This window comes from Macaca nemestrina, chromosome 6 (genome assembly GCF_043159975.1).
Source record: "Macaca nemestrina isolate mMacNem1 chromosome 6, mMacNem.hap1, whole genome shotgun sequence".
Taxonomy (NCBI): domain Eukaryota; kingdom Metazoa; phylum Chordata; class Mammalia; order Primates; family Cercopithecidae; genus Macaca; species Macaca nemestrina.
This window is the reverse complement of record NC_092130.1, coordinates 56,863,800-56,875,805: the sequence shown is the minus strand read 5'-3', so window position 1 is coordinate 56,875,805 and position 12,006 is coordinate 56,863,800. Positions and strand designations below refer to the sequence as shown.

General features: G+C 32.8%; 1 protein-coding gene across 14 annotated transcripts in view; it reads left to right on the top strand.

The window, feature by feature from the left end:
* The window catches only part of LOC105463150 (casein kinase 1 gamma 3), a 102,562-nt gene that overhangs the window by 18,922 nt on the left and 71,634 nt on the right, over positions 1 to 12,006 (top strand). The window contains exon 1 of one of the 14 annotated variants that reach the window (XM_011710119.2): positions 11,116 to 11,426. The exons of the other annotated variants lie outside the window; for them this stretch is intronic. The gene's annotated coding sequence lies outside the window, so the exon portion shown is untranslated. Of the gene's footprint in view, positions 1 to 11,115; positions 11,427 to 12,006 lie in introns of those variants that run through there. 14 annotated transcript variants of the gene reach the window in all.

The window sequence follows — 12,006 nt, the reverse complement described above, 5'->3', positions numbered from 1 at the left end:
ATTATAAATAAATAAAAATTAAATATTTCCTCCCCTTCCAACTCTTGAGACATATGGGCTATGATAAAGGGTATAACAAATGGGAGTGTTTATTGACTTGTGAAATTGAGAATAGAAGGCATAAAAGACATTTTGAGGATCTATGAAATGGTCATATTGTAGTTACTGGAGAACAGTGAGATCTGAATAGACTATTAATTAGACCTCCAGTAATATTTATACCTAGGACACTTAAATTTTAATAAGGTTTCTCATTTAATAATTGACTTAATGGTAACTGATTATAATATAGTATGTTTTGATGATACTCCTGTGCCATAATAACAGTAGCTTTTAAACTGTAGAAATACTTTTTGATTACTGACCCAATGATACATGTACATTCATTTAAAGCTTACAAATCTTGTTAAACACGACTTATCCTTATTACATATGTGCACTCCATTTTCTTTCCTCTTTGGTACTATTTTATTAAAAAAAACTGTTGTCTGAGACTCATTGTATTGATTAAGTGGCCCACTAATGGGCCCTGATCCACAGTTTGGAGAACATTGTTCAAACAAAACTAGGTGATAATTTTTGAAAGCTAGAAATTCCTGGGTCTTAATAGGAATGTACAAAGACATCACTGAAATCAAGTTTCAAAAATATAAAGTGTTGTAGATGATAGTTACTAAATCTTTCTGGGATAAAAAAAGTCTCTGTAGTATGTAATTATAGAAAGTGGTCTCCATTTTTGACATTACAGTTAATGATTTAGCTTTTAAAAATAAGTGTTTTTTCTTTTCTTAGACAACCACAGTTGAGCTAATGCCAGAAACCAGTAACTGGGACACTTGCTGCTAATAGAAGCATGTGATGTAACGGCTAGCCATCACATCACAAATATCTTTACTGATTTAAATTTTGGAGAAGGCTGAAGACATGTATTGTAATATAATTTTCATAGAGACTGAATAAAGCATTTGAAACACTGAGTCATTTCATATACTAAATTTGGAGTTTTTCATTTGAGATAACAAAGCTGTGGGAAATCAATGCTATGACAAGTAACATTTGACTATAAAATTTGATTTTTAAATTTCCATTTGTTGTAAATTTATACTTGTAAACAATATTGAATAACATGCTAAACATGAAAAGATACCTATAGGAACTTTCAGTGCTTCATATTGATATGTTCTTAGACTACTTTCTCTGTTTTATCTAGTTTGCAGTCTTAAGGAGGTCATTTGGCTTTGTCAAGTCCTAAATTATTGGGGCATGCAGATAAGAGAATCTGATTTTCTGTTCTATGTTTTGTAGATTCATCAGTGGTCATCAAATTAGAAGTATTCCAGCAACCTACATTTCTATTCATATAATCAGATTATGTCTAATGTTTTCTGTATTTAGCAGCTCATTTTTATCTTTGTTAGTAGATATTACTATATCAAAATTATAATTGTTTGTGAAAGCAAATAAATTATATTCATTTATGCTCAAAAATAATTTTTAAAAGCATTATTTTGAAGAATTCCTGTCTTTTTAATATAGATATTTAAATAAGTTAGTAAACTGAGAATAATTACAGTCTTGAATAGAAGTCATAAATATTTTATTACCATTTATTCACACATGTGGCTTTATGCTACATTAAATCTTTGTTATTTTTAGTAGTAGATGGATTAAGGTTTCAGTTAACGAGGCAAAATCTCTTGTAAAAATTAAAATATAAAGCAGTATAAGTAACTATGTTACAAAAAATTGTAAGCTGGATATTTCTGTGAATCTTCTCTCAGTAGTTTATATTTTAATGGGTGACTAATTTTTAAGTTTTCAAGATGCATTTTTCCATTCTCTTCCTTGTAATTTTTAAATCTAAAGCTTCTGTGAGGGAAATTTTCAGTTTTTGCCATTGACTGCATCTGCAGGTATAATACAATACTAAGATTATTCGTAGATCTTTTTAGCAACTGGTATAATTTTAATGTATGCTCTGAATTTTGTAGCTAATTCTATTTCTAATCATATTTTTGTTTTTGCCCGACTACTAGAAAGTGCAAAAAATACATTTGCTTTGAATGGGTAATGAAACTCATGGTATATTATTAGTATTATATAGTTTTATTTCTAAGATTTTACTTCTCTGCTGATTTCTTTATGTAAATCTTTTCTTCATCCTTTTTGTAGTGCATGTATTACAAACTGCCCTAAATAAATTTTTATAACAAAGTTGGCTTTTAAATAAAGTGCCGATATTACTTAAGTTTTTAGGATAGATTGCTTCTAAGAATATATTTATAAAGCAATTCAGTGGGAAAATAACAGTATTCTCTTCAGTGGTTCTTAACTTTTTTTTTAAAGATCATATAATCTTTTGATATCAAATCTGTTGAAAACTATGGATTTTCTCTTTAGAAAATTCTCAGGAAGTCTATGGATTTCAGGTTAAGAACTCCGCAGCTGTCTCCACTATTATTGATGGAGTCTGTTTTCATTAAAAGTAAGCAAGCAAAACCAAAACTGATTTGTAGAGGCACTTAATACTTTGCACTGTTAATTTTTTTGAAATATTCTTTTCAAATTTGACAGTGCTTTTTAGCTATCTTTAGGATGCAAGTTACTCATTTGTTGATAGTAGAATTGATAGATTAAATTAATGCCCGTATATGGAAAAGAAATATAAGCAGTAGTCTCTTGCCTCTTATTTTTAGTCTTTGAATTTTTCAGTAGATAGAACCACTTTTAGTTATTTCAGTTTTAAATGCTTCAGGTGGTTACTTTTATGAATTTTAAATAATAAGCATATACTTTTCTCTTTCATACTATGACAAATTTTTGTATTTTAATTCTCCACTAAGAATGAAATTTTAGCTCACATACTCCCACTTTCTCTTGTGTCTTTAAATGTTTGGGTAGTTATTAAGTTTACTTCATCTGTTACTTACCATTGATACTTGAAATAATGTTCTTACATCTCTATTTCTTGTTCTAGTAAATTTTTAGGTTATCTCTTAACTCCATACTTTGCAGGATGCGGATATTCTTGCCCTGTCCTTCCTTTTACCTTACCTGTTCCCCTTTAACAGCTGAGCTTCTGTCAGTTTCAATTGTAGCATTATTTAACACTGTCAAAGTTGGTTAAATTTATATTTTTATATGACTTTTATCTTGCATTTTTTCTTTTTGCTAAGGTTGAATTTAAAAGCTGAAAATCAGTTATCTATCTTGCAGTATTATGACAAGCTTTTGAATCAAGTAGTATGATAGAGTTGCTTTGCTTTCCTTTTTAACATTCTGCAGCCCCTTTTGGCCCCAGCTCAGGAAAATTTTCTTTTATGATTTCTTTTTTAAAATTTTCTCTGTCCTTCTTGTTAATTTTTATTATAAGTTGGAAGTTGGAGATATTGGATTGTTTCCATCTTTTTTTCTTTATTTTTTAATGTCTTTATATTTTTGTTTTAAATATTAGGATTATTCCCCCACTTTGTTCTTGTTTATTCCATTTAATGCAGCATTATTTTCTTATTATATTTGTGAGTTAATTGTACTTCTCAAAAGCCCTTAGGGGCTAATTGTTTCAATTTTTGCTGCTGTTTTTAAAGTTCTCCTCTGTTCTTCAAATGATCTGCTTCCCTAAGAGGTATTTTTCTTTTTTTTTTATTTGTTTTTTTTTTTTTTTTGGAAAGCGTGTTTTTTGTACTGTTAGCTTTCCGGATGTATCTAGTGGTACTTGATTGTCAGTTTATATTTGTGATTGAGGGACTAGGCCAGTATTTCTGGGTAAATGGTTTAGGTTTCTTTTGCTGTTCTGTTTGCTCTGCTGTTTTTTTTCTTCATAAATTTCTTGGGATCCTGTACACGAATGGGACTTATTGACCAGAAATGTTTAGAGATAGAAAGAACTCATTTATTCATTTACAATATGAATTAACTGTCCTAGGTGCCAGGCAGTGTGCTAGGTTCAGGGATCATGAAGTTACATATACTAGAGCCCTTGTCATCAAATAACAACAGGCAATTATAAAACTGCATATAATATAAGAATATCCTTAGAAATTTCCAAGTCTAATCCTTCTATTTTATAATTATTAAAATGAGCTTAGACAGATTTAAGTGTCTTGCTCAATGCTATACAACTAAATAGGAGCTAAATGGGATTCCAGGAGTACTTTTGTTGAATTCTGTGCTCTTTATAATAGTACTTAGTCTAGCAAGCAGCATTAAAGAGGTCTGGAAGCAGCTATCAAGGATCCCAAGACTTGGGAGAATTGGTGTGTTGGAGCAGGATACAAAGCTTGGGACTTAGGTATAAGAGAAGGTTATGTATGCTACCTTATATAATACTCAATCTTAGAAAATCAGAGCTAGAGATTTTTCTTGAGGGCTTGAAGAAATAAGCAGCCATTTTGGAGAAGCCCATATGACAAACTATAGGCAGCTTCTAGAAACTGTAGGTAACCTCTAGAAACTGAGGGTGGCCTCCATCTGACAGCCAGCAAAAAGCTGGGGGCTCTCAGTTATACACTGCAAGCATATGAATTCTGCCCACAGTCTGAAGGAGCTTGGAAGAGGATTTTTTCCTCACTTGAACCTCCAGATGAGAAAGTATCCTAGCCAATACCTTGAATACAGCCTGAGCAGATCACTTAGCTAAGCTGTGCCCAGGCTTTGATCCACAGAGACTGCAAGATAATAAGTTTATGTTGTTTTAAACCTCTAAGTTTTTAATAAGTTGTAACACAGTAATAGAAAACTAATAAACTTGGTCATGTCCAAGTGTGTTGTGTTGTTCAGCATAGTACCATTATATAATAAACACAATGCTTTCTCATCTAATTTGAGAACAAATAACACTCCATTGTGCATTAAAAGCGCGACAGTGAAAGTCCACTTTCTCTATTGGTTTTGACATGATCCATATGCATTGGTAATAAAAAAAATAAGTACGATGTAGTGGTAGGTTATGTGTGTGGCACTACTGTCAAGTTATAACTATGCCACTGCTATCATTCTCTGAGCAGCAGTGCGAAGTGATAAGAGCACCACATATAGTCTCTGTCACAACTATTCAACTCTGCTCTTGTAGCACAAAAGCATCCATAACATGTAAAAAAATTAGCATGGATTCCTATACCATTTTATTTATGAAGACTAAACTTGGATTTCTTATCATTATCGCATGTTATACAATATTATTCTTCTTATAATCCCCCCCACAACTATGTAAAAATGTAAAGACTATTCTTAGGTCCAAGGTTCTATAAAAATAGGGAAATAGCTTGCAGGCTGTAGTTTCATGACTCCTGGTATAGACAAACATGGAGGCAATTCTAATACTGCTTGATAGGTGCTATCATAGGGAAAATACTATAACATACTAAGACTCTTACTAAGAAAATATTTTAATTAAAATTCTAATTTGTTAAAAGTGTATTTGAAAAGTAAAAAAATACGTTATTACAAGTTTATGAACACTTACCTGAATGTACTAAACTAGATGGAATAAAATAGGAAATGGCTTAGTTTCTCCCTAACCACTATTGTCATCTATATATTTTGATTATTTTCGCTTCCCGACTCATGAATGATATCCTAGTCCGTTTTCACTGATTTCTTGTTATGTATCTTTATAAGAATAGTTCTGTTTTCTCAATGGATTACTTTTCAGATATCAAAATGACCTGTTCAAATTTTGATGTTCAATTTTAAGCTAACTCATCACTCTGTCTGCCTCTCCCTTCCTCCTAGTTTCAGACTTGGCACTTGACTCTGGATCCTCTATCGAGGAAGGGAGGGAAGTAGGTGTTATTTCTTCATTCTTCTTTCTTCCATTCTCCCATTCATTAGCTGCCCCTTGCTCCTCTAGGGTTCATGTAGGGTGAAGGAATAGGAAAGGGAAAAGGCAAAAGTCCTTTATGTGCTTTTAAATGCTTCTATTGTGGAACAGTTTTGTTTCTCCAGAGTCTTCATATGGACCTCTTATGTAAAATGAACCAACCCACCTACACATATTTCTATACATAAGTATTTATATGCATGCACAAGCATTAAAAGCTTTGGAGCATACACATTGAATGAAAAGTAATGATTCTCTCTGACAAGGGGAGGTGGGATGGAGGACAAGGGGTATGGATATCCCAAGGGATATTTTTACTTCATTGTAATATTGGAATTCTTATTACATGTAGCATGCTTTTTTTTGGTATTTGATTAATTGAACATAAATGAAAAGCTTTATATTGAAAATAACATGAAAATTTGCCAAAAGAAAATTACTTCCTTCTAAATTGAAAAAGTACAGAAGGGATTGTTTTAAAAAAAACTTCTTAAAGCTAGATAGGAGGAATTAGTTCTAGTTTTCCATTCCACTATAGGGTGACTATAGTTAACGGTAATGCGTAGTTTCAAATAGTTAGAAGGAGTATATTGAATGTTCCCAACACAAAGAAATCATAAATGTTTGAGATGATGCCTATGCTAATTACTCTGATGTGATCACTTTATAGTATGTGTATTGAAACATCACCATGTACCCCATAAATATGTACCATTATATGTCAAAACTTCTAAAATAAAATATTAAGTTCATCATCTATTTAAAAAGTGGCATAAAAAAAGAAATAATGGGCAAAGGACATGAATAGACATTTTTCAAAAGAAAATATACATATGGCCAATGGCATATGAAAAAATATTCAGCATCACAAATCATCAGGGAAATGCAAATTAAAACCACAATGAGGTATCATCTTACTTCAGTTATAATGACTGTTACTAAAAAGACAAAAAAATCACAGATGTTGGTGAGGATGCAGAGAAAAGGGAATTCCTATACACTGTTGATGGGAATGTAAATTAGTGCAACCTATGTGGAAAACAGTATGGAGACTTCTCAAACTGAAAATAGAACTACCACTGGATCCAGCAATCTCACTACTGGGTATCTACCCAAAGGAAGAGAAATCAACATATCAAAAAGATACTTGCACTCCTACGTTTATGGCAACACTGTTCACAATAGCGAAGATATAGAATGAACCTAAGTGCCCATCAAAGGATGAATGTGTAAAGAAAATGTAGTGTATATATATAATAGAATACTATTCAGCCATAAAAAAGAATGAATCATGTCTTTTGCAGCAACATGGTTAGAACTGGAGGTCATTATCTTAAACAAGCTAGGAACAGAAAGTCAAATATCACGTGTTCTCACTTATAAGTGGGTACTAAAAATGTTTATACATGGACTTAGAGAGTGGAATGACACACAGTGGAGACTTGGAAGGGTGAGGGGATGGGAGGGAGTGGGATGATGAGAAACTAATTAGTGGGTACAATGTACATGTTTTGGATGATGGTAAAAGCCCTGAGGTTGACCATATGCAATCTGTGTTTGCAACAAAATTGTACATGTACCCCATAGATTTGTACAAAAACAAAAGCAGTATTTTAATGTAAGTTTTACAGTAATGGTATACTGGGGAAAACATACATGTTGAGATGAAACATGCAATTTTTTTTGTGTGTATGGGAGCAGTTTTTAAAAATCATGTTTTGAGATGCAATTTACATACAATGCATAGATTTTAAATACAGTTTGATGAGTTTTGGCAAATGTATATATCCATGTAATTTCCTTCCAATTAAGATGTAGAACATTTCTTTCCTCCAGAAAGTTTCCTCATGACATTGTACAGTCAAATTTCCCACCACCCTACTTAACCGCTGATAGGGTTTCTATCACCACAGCTTAGTTTTGCTGATTCTAGAGCTAAATATAACTAGAATCATATAATAGGTAATTGTTTATGCCTGACTTCTTTTACTCAGTCTAATATCTGAGAAATTCACCATATTGTTGCATGTATCAGCAGTTTGTTCCTTTTTAATGCTGAGTAGTCATCTATTATATGACTGTACCAATTTGTTGATTCCTCTGTTAATGCACATTTGGATTGTTTCCAGTTTTTGACTATTACTATAAGTGAGGCTGCTGTAAACATTAGTGTACAAGTCTTTTTCTAAACATGCATTTTTATTTCCGTGTGTAAACATCTAAGAGTGGCATTGCTAGATCATAGGATAGGTGTATATTTTACTTTGTCGGAAACTGTCAATCTTTTTTCCAAAGTCATACTATTTTTTACTCCCACCAGCACTTTTTTGAGAGTTCTAGTTCTTCATTCTTACCAACACTTGATATTGTCAGTCTTTTAAATGTTAGCTATTGTAATGGCTGTGAAATGATATTTCATTATGGTTTTAATTTATATTTGCATGACAAGTAATTTGAGCACTGCTTCATATGCTTTGTGGCAATTTGTATATATTCTTTGTGAAAAGAGTCTGCTCAAATGATTTCTGTATTTTAAAAAATGGAGTTGTTCAAGGAGAACACATGGACACAGGGAGGGGAATATCACACACAGGTGCCTGTCAGGGAGTGGGGGGCTAGGAGAGGAATAGCATTAGGAGAAATGCCTAATGTAGATGACGGTTTGATGGGTGCAGCAAACCACCATGGCACATGTACCTATGTAACAAACCTGCATGTTCTGCACATGTATCCTAGAACTTAAAGTTTAATAATTTTTTTAAAAAGTTGTTTTTCTTATTCAGTTGCAGCGTATTTATACACACTCATATAAAATAATTTAGCCCATTGTGAAGTGTTTGTATTTGTTTTTTTAAAGCTGTCGTTTGATAAGAAATGATTGATTTTGATGACTCTGTAAGATTTTTAATGATTAGTGATTTTAGCACCTTCTAAGAAATTTTTACTTACCTTAAGATAGCAGAGATACCTCTCTGTGGTTCTGGTATTTGTATTTAGGTCTATGATCCATTTCAAATTACTATTTTTTAAAAATACATTTTTGTAGAAACAGGGTTTTGCTTTGTTTCTCAGCCTGGCCTGGCCTCAAGCAATCCTGCAGCCTTGGCCTTCCAAAATGCAGGAGTTATAGACATGAGCCACCACGCCTGGTTGTGGGTTGAATTTTGTCAAACATAATCTCTTGTCTGTAGAAATTATCCCATTGGGCTGTAATGCCAGCACTTTGAGAGGCTGAGGCGGGTATATTGCTTGAGCCTAAGGGTTTGAGACCAGCCTGGGCAACATGGCAAAACCTTGTCTGTACAAAAAACAGAAGTAATTAGCTGAGTGTGGTGGTGTGCACCTGTGGTCTCAACTACTTGGGAAGCTGGGGTAGTAATATCACCAGAGCCTGAGCAAGTCAAAGCTGCAGTGAGCTGTGATTGTGTCACTGCACTCCAGCACTCAGCCTGGGTGACAGAGCAGGTAAAAAAAAAAAAAAAAAAAAAAGGTCCCTGTGGGTTTCTTTTTTCTGTTAGTTTGATGGTGCGTTGATTTCAAATGTTAAGTCAATCCTGCATTTCTAGTATTAAACCCTGTTTGCTTATTATTTGTTAAACTTTCTACATATTTGCTTATGTTGTGAAGAATTTTTGTATCTATGCTCATGAGAAATGCAGGTTTAATTTTCTTTGCTTGAATTGTTTTTGTCAGGCTTTTGTATTAGGAATGTGCTGATCTCACAAAGTAAATTGATTATTCTTGTGTCCTGAAAGAGCTTTAGAATAGTATTACTTTTTCCTAATATTTGATAAAATTCACCAGTGAAATCATCTTTATGGGAATACTTTTTTTTAATAGATTAAGTTTTAAAAATAGATATGGAACTTTTGATATTTTGTTTCACCTTGTATCCCTATATTACATTTTTCAAAGAATTTGTCCATTTCATCGGTATTAAATTTATTGACCTAAAGTTACTCATAGTCCTTTGTCCTTCAGTATTTATAGGATCATTTTGATATCCCTTCTTTCATTGTTCTTATTGGTAATTTGTATATTCTCTTTTGTTCTTGATCATTTTTGCTAAGAGGTAGAAATTTCGTTGACCTTTTTCAAAGAAACAGTTTTTGTCTTTACTTTTTCTACTGTGGTCTATTTTCTGTTTTGTTGATTTTTCTATCTGGATAATTTCTTTGGAAATTATTGACACTTTCTTCTGCTTTATCCAGTTTGCCATTGAGTGTATCTAGTGAAGTTTTTCATTTCAGATATGACAGTTTTTATTCGAGGTTTTCTTTTTTTTTTCTCTTTGTTTTGGTATTTTTCTGTTTATCAGCTGAGAATTCCTGTTTTTGCTCATTAAGACTATATTTTCCTATAAGTCTATGTTAGTAGTAACTCTACTGAAGTACTTCCTCAACTCTTGTCTGATTTGCTCTTTTCTTTAGCTGTTTTAAGAAGGAAGTCCAGATAACCAATTAAAAACTTCTTTTCTAATATAGGCATTTAAAGCTTCTAGTTTTCTGCTAAGTATTAGAATTACAAATTAGATTTTTTTCTAATTTCTGTTGTGATTTTTTATCAACTCATGAATTTAAATGTGCGTTTAATTTTCAAATTTTGGGACTTTTGTAGCTGCTATACAGTTATTGATTTCTAATTTAATTATTTTTTTTTTTAATTTTTTTGAGATAGTATCTCGCTCTGTTGCCCAGGCTGGAGTGCAGTGACATGATCTTTGCTCACTGCAACCTCCACCTCCCAGGTTCAAGTGATTTTCCTGCCTTAGCCTCCCGAGCAGCTGGGGCTACAGGCATGCGCCACCATGTCTGGCTAATTTTTGTATTTTTTGTAGAGATGGGGTTTAACCATGTTGGCCAGACTGGTCTCGAACTCTTGACCTCAAGTGATATACCCACCTTGGCCTCCCAAAGTGCTGGGATTATAGGCATGAGCCACCAAGTCTGGTGATTTCTAATTTAATTCTATTTTGACCAAATATACTCTGTAATATTTTAGTTACTTGAGATTTAAATTATAGCACAGCGTATGATTTTTCTTGGTGAGCATCGAAAGGGAATTTTATTTTGCGGTATTTTATGAATGTTAGTTAGCTCAAGGTAGTTGATGGTATTATCTAGATCTACCATATACATACTGATCTTTTGTCTTATACCTTGTTGTCTTATACCTTGTTGATTATTGAAAGCATGGTATTAAAATTTTTTTAACAATGATTGCCTTTTTTCTTCTTAGTTTTGTTTTGCCTCATTTTGCTCATATATATTTATGGTTTTTATGTCTTTCTGTTGAATTGATATTTTTATCATTATGAAATGCACCTCTGTAAATTTGGAGATAATCCTTTGTTTTGATGTCCAGTTTGTATGATAATATTATAGCCTCACAAGCTTCGTATATGTGCTATTTACACAGTATATCTTTTTCTATTATTTAACTTTCAGTCTATCTTATATTTGTATTTGTTTGTTTATTTTGAGACAGGGTCTCACTCTGCTGCCCAGGCTGGAGTGCAGTGGCTCAATCTCAGCTTTCTACAACCTCTGCCTCACAACTTCAAGCCGTTCTCCCACCTCAGCCCCCCAAGTAGCTGGGACTACAGGTGTGCACCACCACTCCTGGCTTTTTATTTTTGTATTTTTAGTAGAGACAGGCTCTCACCATGTTGCCCAGGCTGGTCTTGAACTCCTGAGCTCAAGAGAATCATCTACCTCTGCCTCCCAAAGTGCTGGGATTACAGTTGTGAGCCACTGCTTGTCTTTGTATTTAAAATAGTTTCTTGTAAACAGTTTGTAGTTGAGTCTTGCTTTTTTATATAGTCTGACAATTTTTGCCTTTTTGGGGGAAAATCTGGTCTATTTCATTTTATGTATGTTTTAAAGTCCACTGTCTTGCTATTTGTTTTATTTTATCTCGTATGTCTTTTGTTTCTCTTCTGTTGTTTCAACCAAGTAGTGTTTAATCTTCCATTTTATTTCTTGTCCTGGCGTTTTAGCTATTCCTATTGTAACTAATTTTTTATTGTTTGAACTAGGTATTAAAATGTGCATTTTAACTTATCATTGGCTACCTGGAATTAATATGGAACCACATAATTCTTCACAAATATAATATTTTCCCCATCTGTTTTATTTTTAATTTATATATTTAACAAAAGTTATATATATATTTATTGTGTAGAA